The sequence below is a fragment of the Triticum dicoccoides genome, chromosome 4A (genome assembly GCF_002162155.2).
Source record: "Triticum dicoccoides isolate Atlit2015 ecotype Zavitan chromosome 4A, WEW_v2.0, whole genome shotgun sequence".
Classification (NCBI taxonomy): Eukaryota; Viridiplantae; Streptophyta; class Magnoliopsida; order Poales; family Poaceae; genus Triticum; species Triticum dicoccoides.
The window spans coordinates 556,558,337-556,568,885 of record NC_041386.1 but is presented as its reverse complement, the minus strand read 5'-3'; positions in this window follow the sequence as shown (position 1 = coordinate 556,568,885).

The following is a 10,549-nucleotide window of genomic DNA, read 5'->3' as shown; positions in this document are numbered from 1 at the left end:
GTCACAGTGCTGGGCTGGCTTGAGTGCGTGACTTATCTTAGCGATTCGGGTCGGTCCCTTGCGTGGTGCCCAATTTACGCATCGCTGATGGTGATGTCGTCGAGTTGTGTTCACACCAGCTCCCACCTTTCACACTCTCCTGAGTGATCTGCCGCTGGTATGCCAGGTCGCAACACCGTGATCAAGGCCAGGGGGTGGGGGCTGGAGAGTCAGTAAGAGCTCCTGAGGCGCGATGCTCAGGAGCCCTCCTTTTAACGCTCAAGCGAAAATCATGAAAGGGAGCAGCTGGCCGGACCAGCTATAGCTAGGCTCCGGAGATTCCTGTGGGTTAGTGCGAGAGAAGAGAGTAGCCCGTGCTACGCTTGTCGGCCTACCATTGCTCCTTCCGCGAGGAGATGAAGGCACTGTGGATCTGGTGAGGTGGCGTACACAGAGCAGGCTGCGAGCCAGAGCTCGACCGCACAGGTTTATCAGTGTTGCAGGGACGAACCTGAGCACAAGCACCGTGCCAGCATGTGAGTCCCCCATTGCGGGATGAGCAAGTGACCGATCAGCAGCGCGGGAGGCCGCCATGAGCAAGCTCCAGGTGAGTAATGATTATAGAGCAATTCATGAGAGGATGCAAACTAGTTCAGATAGATGCAAGAAAGATACATGCCATTGGGACGGACCTGAGCGGCCTGGGGATAATGCAGCCCGTGAGGCGCTCCCAATAGAGTAAGCTAAAGATGCAAAAGGATATACGCCGCAGGGACAGGCCCATGCAAGGGATGATGCAGCCCGAGGGGTGCCCCCAGCTGAGTGAACCGGAAAGAGTCACCTGGTACTGTTGCCGAAGAAGTGTTGAAGCAGCTAAAGATGTGCATTGGGGAGGTCGCTCCTTATGGGCTGCCAGGGTCCTGAGCCTCAGGAGGCTCCGCAGGCCCAGGTGGCCCCTGAAGAACTGTCGCGATCTCCGCCAGGACAACGTGATGCCTGGCCTCTTGAGCCACCACAATGCTCCGCAAGTGGCGCTGGAAGGTGACAACCGTGTTCGGCAGGCCAAATGGCATGCTAACATAGTTGTGAGGTGGACCCTCGCACCGTTAAACGCGTGAAGACCAGAAATGTCCCTGAGATGTGGCCCTGTTGAGCCCTCGAATGTCAATGCAGACGCATAACTGATGACCCAAAAGTATAGGGGATCTATTGTAGTCCTTTCGATAAGTAAGAGTGTTGAACCCAACGAGGAGTGGGAATTTAATTTCCTTTTTTCCTTCAGGACCTTAACAATGTGCTCAGTCTCACCTTGCTTTGTTTTGAAATCCACCAAATATTCAATGGTTGTCTTGAGTACTGCTTGTGATTGTGTTGTTTGCTTCCTCAACATGTCAACTTCATCTCTAAGTGCGGAAGCAGAATCTCTTTCTACCAATAGTTTAGCCTCTAGAGCATCAGCAGTTGGAAATTCATGATGCACGATTGGGCTGGTGCCACTGCCATGGGATGATACAACGTCCATCGGGACCTTGGTCTTTGATCTGGGGCTAACTTGTTTTGCCATTAAAGTTCCGATTGGATTTCGAAAAGTTGAAGTTAGAAAAACATCTCAACTCGGAGTTATAACAACAAACCAGTTAAACAAACAAGGAATTAAAGAGTTTCGATTGGATGCTAAAAAGTAGTTGTTAACATCATTGTAACGAGTTGCAGCAGCAAACGAGTTAAACAAACAGGGTTTGCAAAAGTTACCTGTTGTGGCATTGGAGTTTCTCTTGGATCCTGAAAAGTTGAGTAGCCAGTAACGTGATTAGAGCAACCGGTTGCAGCAGCAAAACAGTTAAACAAACAAGTGTTGCAAAAGGAACCTGTTGTGGCATTGGAGTTTCTCTTGGATCCTGAAAAGTTGAGTAGTTAGTAACTTGATTAGAACAACAAGTTATAGCAGCAAACCTGTTACACAAATATATTTTTGAAAATGTACTTGCTGTGCAATTGGACCTCCAATTGGATCTTGAAAACTTGAAGTTGGTAAGATGATTACAACAACAAGTTACAACAGCAAACTAGATAAACAAGGAAGTTTCTGAAAACATACCTGTTGTGCCAACGGAGTTTCAGTTGGATCCTGCAAACTTGAATGTTAGCAATCATAAATAAAGTGTTGGAAGAGCCATAAGAAACTAGCATCAAACTAGTAAAACTAACCAGTTTTGGCAACATATTTAATTACACATGAACTGGTAAAACTAACAAGTTCTTGGCAACGTATTAAAGTAACAAGTTGGTACCGTTTACTAGCAACACAGACATCTGTAAATTTCTTTGATGTAAGCAAAATGATTCCAGCACATATATAAGTTAAAACGACGGTGTCCTTGATGTCGCTTGAAGCTACATCAGTATTTCCCCAAAGAGGAAGGGATGATGCAGCACAACGGCGGTAGGTATTTCCCTCAGATATGGAACCAAGGTTATTGAACCAGTAGGCGAACCAAGCAACACAATGTAAATAGCCCCTACACACAGATAACAAATCCTCGCAACCCGACGTGTTAAAGGGTCAATCCCTTTCGGGTAACGGTGCCAGAAATTGGTACGTGACGGTAAAAAGGTTGTAATAGATTGGATAAATAGATCGCAAATAAAATGAAGTGCGACAAAGTATTTTTGGATTTTTGGATTAATAGATCTGAAAATAAAAGTAAATAAAAGTAGATCACAAACACAAATAATATGAGAAAGAGACTCGGGGGCCGTAGGTTTCACTAGTGGCTTCTCTCGAGAAAAATAGCAGAGCGGTGGGTGAAAAAAATACTGTTGGGCAATTGATAGAACTTCAAATACTCATGACGATATCCAGGCAATGATCCTTATATAGGCATCACCTCCAAGATTAGTAGACCGACTCCTGCCTGCATCTACTACTATTACTCCACACATCAACCACTATCCAGCATGTATCTAGTGTATTAAGTTCATGGAGAAACGGAGTAATGCAATAAGAACAATGACATGATGTTGACAAGATCTATCTATGTAGATATAGACCCCATCGTTTTATCCTTAGTAGCAATGATACATACGTATCGGTTCCCTTTCTGTCACCGTAAGATCGAACCCACTACAAAGCATCTCTTCCCATTGCAAGATAAATAGATCAAGTTGGCAAAAAAAATCCAAATATCAAAGAAGAAATACGAGGCTATAAGAGATCATGCATAAAATAGATCAAAGAAACTCAAATACTTTCATGGATATAAAAACATAGATCTGATCATAAACTCAAAGTTCATCGATCCCAACAAACACACCGCAAAAGAGTTACATCATATGGATCTCCAAGAGACCATTGTATTGAGAATCAAGAGATAGAGATGAAGTCGACTAGCTACTAACTACGGACCCGAAGGTGTACAAAGAACAACTCACGCATCATCAGAGAGGCACCAATGGAGGTGGTGAACCCCGTCCGAGATGGTGTCTAGATTTGATATGGTGGTTCTGGACTCTGCGACAGCTGGATGAATATTTCGTCGACTGCCCTAGGGTTTTGGGAATATTGGGGTATTTATAGAGCAAAGAGGCGGTCCGAGGGGCACCCGAGGTGGGCACAACCCACTAGGGCGCGCCTGGGCCTCCTAGCACGCCCTGGTGGGTTGTGCCTCCCTCGGGGCACCCCCAGGCACAGCCAGGGCCCGTTGTGTTCCTTCTGGCCCATAAAAATTCTCCGTAAAGTTTCGTGGCATTTGCACTCCATTTGATATTGATTTTCTGCGATGTAAAAAACATGGAAAAAACAGCAACTGGCACTTGGCACTATGTCAATAGGTTAGTACAAAAAAATGATATAAAATTACTATAAAATGATTATAAAACATCCAAGATTGATAATATAACAGCATCAAAGAATAAAAAATTATAGATACATTGGAGACGTATCAGTCCCTCATATAAACCCGACAATTGTCTATCTATGAACATGCAAACATTACTAGTGCTACAAATGATAACAGCAAACCATTTAAACAAACAGGGTATCAGAACGTAAATTACACGTGAATTCTGCTGTACCCTAGAAGTACATATGACCAGCTATCTACGTGCTTAAGTAGCTATTTAAGTTTAGGAAAACATGTAATTCTGAACAGTAAGTATCAAACACATAGATAGACACAGTCTATAATAGGATTAACATGCTATGGCATTATGTAATCATTAGCAAACTAAATTAAACCAAGCAACGTAATTGAACAATTTTACAATAAGTGGATAACTAAAATTCCGAGAAGCAGGTAACTGAACTTACGCTAGCTCTTTGTACATGCACACTTCAACTTCTTTTTCGCTTACAAGGTTCTACGAAAGAGTCCATGTGTAGCGACCTGACCCGAATGGATCACGTCTACTGTGCTACGGTGTCATCCCTGGATCAGTAATGCTGACACCACACAGTACATCGAGGTTTTATAGCAGAGTTGCAATCACACACTTATTACATCGATGGCTCAAAAAGAACTTATTACAATAAATATGGCTTAAGGCCATCTAATAACGATAACAGCGGAAAGCTTGGAAGATAAGTGAGTCCATCAACTCCATCGGCATCACTGAGTATAGAACCACGACCTAAACGCACCTCAATCGTCGTCTGAAAAGTCTGCAACATTAACGTTGCAGCCCGAAAACGGGTCAGCACATGGAATATGCTGGCAATGTAACACATAGAGAGTAATGAAACAATAAGCCTATACTACATGCATTATGGCTGGTGGTAAGGCTCTATGGTTACAGTTTTGCGAAAAGCCAATTTTTCCCTACATCAAAGGAATAATTTTGTTTAACTATCATGGTGGTTGTTAAACATTGAGAATGGTTGACAGCATCCTCAATCCCAATTTAAAAGTACTCATTAAAACCCAATAGCTTTTATTAGAGGTAACATGTTGAGATTCACAAAGATATTCAAGTACTAGATACTCAAAATGTCCATAACCGGGGACACGGCTAATCATGATTAGTTTGTTACTCTGCAGAGGTTTGCGCACTTTTCCCCACATGACTCGATCGCCTCCGTTTGTTTTCTCGCACTACATGGTGTTTGAGAAACGGATGTGTAGCGACCTGACCCGAATGGATCACGTCTACTGTGCTACGGTGTCATCCCTGGATCAGTAATGCTGACACCACACAGTACATCGAGGTTTTATAGCAGAGTTGCAATCACACACTTATTACATCGATGGCTGAAAAAGAACTTATTACAATAAATATGGCTTAAGGCCATCTAATAACGATAACAACGGAAAGCTTGGAAGATAAGTGAGTCCATCAACTCCATCGGCATCACTGAGTATAGAACCACGACCTAAACGCACCTCAATCATCGTCTGAAAAGTCTGCAACATTAACGTTGCAGCCCGAAAACGGGTCAGCACATGGAATATGCTGGCAATGTAACACATAGAGAGTAATGAAACAATAAGCCTATACTACATGCATTATGGCTGGTGGTAAGGCTCTATGGTTACAGTTTTGCGAAAAGCCAATTTTTCCCTACATCAAAGGAATAATTTTGTTTAACTATCATGGTGGTTGTTAAACATTGAGAATGGTTGACAGCATCCTCAATCCCAATTTAAAAGTACTCATTAAAACCCAATAGCTTTTATTAGAGGTAACATGTTGAGATTCACAAAGATATTCAAGTACTAGATACTCAAAATGTCCATAACCGGGGACACGGCTAATCATGATTAGTTTGTTACTCTGCAGAGGTTTGCGCACTTTTCCCCACATGACTCGATTGCCTCCGTTTGTTTTCTCGCACTACATGGTGTTTGAGAAACGGATGACCGAGACATAGTCTTTCAGAAGCACTAGCACCTTACATGTGGGGTAGACCGGTACACCTACATCCCCTACATCTGCTAGTCCACCCCGTAAGAGTTCGCACAACTTAGTCAACTATGCTAGAGCCCATAGTAGCATGTGGCTGCACACGGAAGTTTCTAGCATGAAAGATCTTATGATCCCTTTGAGCCTGGGTGGCGGTCCAAAAAAAACAGGCAAGTCCTGATAGACATCAGGTGCCTCAATCCACCCAGATGTGTGTTTAAGTTGCCACCTTAGATAAACCATTAAAATTATCAACTCACATCTGTCATGGATATCACTCACCCAATCCACGTCTACTAGCATAGCATAGCCTAATAAGCAAACGTAGAAGTAACTCCCAAGGTTTCATAAGTAACAGGTAATAGGTACTACCTCAATTCTACTTCCCAACCCACAATTTAATTAGATCCTAACAATGCAAGTGTTTGAGGGTTTGATCTAATGCAATAAAACTGGGTAGTAGGAAAGATATGATCAAGTGTTACTTGCCTTGCTGATGATCCGCGAGTCCTAGGGTTTCGAAGTAACAAGCGGCGCAATCCGGGTAATCTATCGCAGACAAACAACAAGCATAGAATAAGTACTCATCTAATGCACAGGGAAATCTCGAATAAAAGATCTAACCAGAGAGTTCAAATTAAGAACCCTGGTTGCAAAAGAATCGAATCAAATAAAGCATCGAAAGTCAAACGACGAAAGAAAACAACTCGGTTCTAGCAAGTTGAAACTAGGTCAAAATTTTACAGTAACAAAACTTAGTTTAAGTTGGTTAGTCGGAACGGCGGTTTCGAGGCGAAACTCCAGGCATTTGAATCACCTGATTCCGATAAACGAGCAAGAAGATAGACTAGAAAGAAGATCGGATCTGAAATCACGATCGGAAGAATCGCGGAATAAATCCGACGAGAAAAGAGAACGACGAACGGTTAAACGAACGGACGTTCATTAACCTAGAAGAATCCGGTGATCATGTTCGTTAGGACGAACGGTCCGGCGAACGGTAAAAAGGCAACTAAATCGGAGAAGAAAACGAATCCGATCTAGGGTTTCGGAGAAGAAATCCGAACGAAAAACTGATCTAGAAAACCGGAACGGTTTAGAGAAGAAAAGAATCGGAACGATTAGAAGAAAACGATCCGAGAAAAGAAAAGGTGACGCGGCGCGGGGCTAGTACCTCGAAGAGCGAGGGGCTCCGGCGGCGGCGTAAGGCGGCGGCGGCGTTGGGTGTGGGGTGGCGCGGTGGTGAGGCGGCGGCGGCGTTGGGTGGCGCGGTGGTGAGGCGGCGCGGCGTTGGGTGGCGCGGTGGTGAGGCGGAGGAGAGGAGAGGTGTTGGTTTGATGGTTTAGAGGGGGGGGGTGCTTGGGTATTTATATTGGGGAGGGGAGGGTTTTTGCTTGGGGTAGGGGGCAAGAAATAGATTAGGATTAGGAATAGATCTAGGATTAGATACGGAATAAACGAAGTAGGAAAAGAGTCCTACTAGGACAAGGAAAAAGGAGTGGCTCCCTGGCCCCCTTGGTGCGTGCGCGCGCGGTGGCCTTGGCTTGGCCGGCCGGCGGCTAGCAGCTTGGGCCTTTGGCCCAAGGCGCTGCAGTTTTTTTTTTTTTTAAAACGGTCTCGCGCGCAGAGCGACAAAATAAAAAAAATCTAAACGAACTCCAAAATTAATACAGTAAACTTTCCCCGACTCCTAAAAATGAGTCGAACAAAAATGAACTTTACTCGGGGCCTAAATGCAAATTTTTTTTAAACACGCATTTTTCCCTAAGGCAAATAAAACGCAAATAAAACTCCGGCAAAACCAAAATGGGTTTATTTATTAAATCTTCATTATTCCTAAATTTGGGAAAGTCATATTATTCCCTCTCTCAAAATTTTTATAGGAAAACTTTATGAAGATAATTAAATAAATCCAAATGATCCTATTTTCAAAATTTGAGAAATCCCAAATATGAAAATAATGAAACTTCCAACTCTCTCCGAGGGTCCTTGAGTTGCGTGAAATTTTCTAGGATCGGAAAATGCGAGAAAAACATGGTATGCATGATGACCTAATGTATAACATTCCAAATTGAAAATTTGGGATGTTACAAACCTACCCCCTTAAGATGAATCTCGCCCTCGAGATTCGGGTTGGCTAGAAAATAGGTGAGGGTGGTCCTTGAGCAAAACTTCCTCTCTTTCCCAGGTGGCTTCATCCTCAGTGTGGTGGCTCCACTGAACTTTACAAAACTTGATAACTTTGCTGCGGGTAACTCTGCTGGCATAATCGAGAATCTTAACAGGTTTTTCCTCATATGTCAAGTCATCCTTCAACTGAATTGCTTCCAGTGGCACTGTGTCTCTTAACGGTACCTCTGCTATCTCTGGGTGGCATTTCTTCAACTGAGAAACATGGAATACATCATGAACTCCTGACAGTCCTTCTGGCAATTCCAACTTATAAGCAACTTCTCCCATACGTTGCAAAATCTTATACGATCCAACGAAACGGGGTGCTAACTTTCCTTTAACTCCAAAACGCTTAACTCCTCGAAGCGGGGATACTATGAGATATACTCTGTCTCCAACTTCATACTCAATCGTTTTGCGCTTTGAATCGGCATAGCTCTTCTGTCTGGACTGGGCTACCTTGAGCCTGTCTCGAATCAACTTAACCTTCTGTTCAGACTCCTTAATCAAATCTGGTCCAAGAATTGACGGTCTCCAACTTCATTCCATGATAACGGTGTCCTGCACCTCCTTCCGTATAAAGCTTCGAAAGGGGCCATCTTCAAACTGGTTTGGTAACTATTGTTATAAGAAAACTGGTTTGGTAACGGTGTCCTGCACCTCCTTCCGTATGCGGAGTTTATCCATCAATGTTGACTGAATCTCCAATGTTGCTACGTAGCCTCTCGGAACTATTTCCAAACATAGCTCTCGAAGGTCCTCGGCTAACTCATTGGGTATTCCTCCCATCATTAGGGTATTGACGTGGCTCTTACGGCTCAATGCGTCTGCTACGACATTAGCCTTTCCGGGGTGATAATGCAATCTCATATCATAATCCTTGATAAGTTCTAACCATCTCCTTTGTCTGAGATTCAATTCCTTCTGTGTGAAGATGTACTTCAAACTCTTGTGATCCGTATATACTTCACAATGATTTCCAATGAGAAAATGTCTCCACGTCTTCAGGGCATGCACAACGGCTGCTAACTCCAAATCATGAGTGGCATAATTCAACTCATGGGGCTTAAGTTGTCGTGAAGCATACGAAACAACTCTTCCTTCCTGCATAAGCACTGCTCCAAGTCCTCGACGTGAAGCGTCGCAATACACCTCAAAATCCTTAGTCTGATCTGGCAATATCAAAACTGGTGAGGTAACCAATCTTTTCTTCAACTCCTGAAAACTTGCCTCACAGTCCTCAGTCCATATGAATTTGTTATCCTTTTTCAACAATTCAGTCATAGGCTTAGCAATCCTTGAGAAATTCTCAATGAATTTTCGGTAGTATCCTGCGAGTCCAAGAAAACTCCAAATCTCTCCAACTGTCGTTGGTGCTTCCCAATTAGTTACGGTCTCAACCTTTGTGGGGTCAACTGCTATTCCTTCTCCGGATATAACATGTCCGAGAAATCCAACTTCCTTTAGCCAAAACTCACATTTGCTGAATTTGGCATATAACTGATGTTCCCTTAATTTCTCCAAAACCAAACGCAAATGTTCCTTATGCTCCTCTTCATTCTTTGAATAAACTAGGATGTCATCAATGAACACTACGACGAACTTATCCAAAAACTCCATAAACACTTTGTTCATCAGGTTCATAAAATAGGCAGGTGCGTTAGTCAATCCAAATGACATAACGGTATACTCGTACAGTCCATATCTCGTGGTAAATGCAGTCTTGGGTATGTCTTGCTCCCGAATCTTCAACTGATGGTACCCTGATCGCAAGTCGATCTTGGAAAACACTTTGGCTCCTTGCAAACGATCAAACAGATCATTTATCATTGGTAGTGGGTACTTGTTCTTGATTTTTACCGCATTCAATTCACGATAATCAACAACCATTCTCAAAGATCCATCCTTCTTCTCCACTAACAAAACGGGTGATCCCCAAGGTGAAGAGCTTGGGCGTATATAACCTTTATCCAATAGCTCCTTAATCTGCTTCTTGATTTCTGCCAAATCTTGTGCTGGCATCCTGTATGGTCGTTTCGATATCGGGCCTGTTCCTGGCAATAGTTCAATCAAAAACTCAATGTCTCTATCCGGTGGCATGCCTGGCAACTCTTCCGGAAATACATCAGGAAAATCCTTCACCACTGGTACTTCTTCCTGCACCACTCCTGATAAGCAATTCACTTGTGTCCTGTTTGGCACATGCCGGGATACATACTTGATCCTTCTTCCTTCTGGTGTGGTAAGCAAAATTGTCTTACTGGCGCAATCGATGTTTCCTCCATACATCGACAGCCAATCCATACCAAGAATCACATCCAGACCTTGGGATTCCAGAATAATTAAATCCGTTGGGATTACATGCCTTCCTATACTCAATGGTACTTGAAAACATCCTTGTCTGGCCATGTATTCTGCTCCTGGCGAGCTTACTAGCATAGGTGTTTTAAGAATCCTAGTGGGCAGGCTATGCTTTTCCACAAATCCCCTTGATATGTAT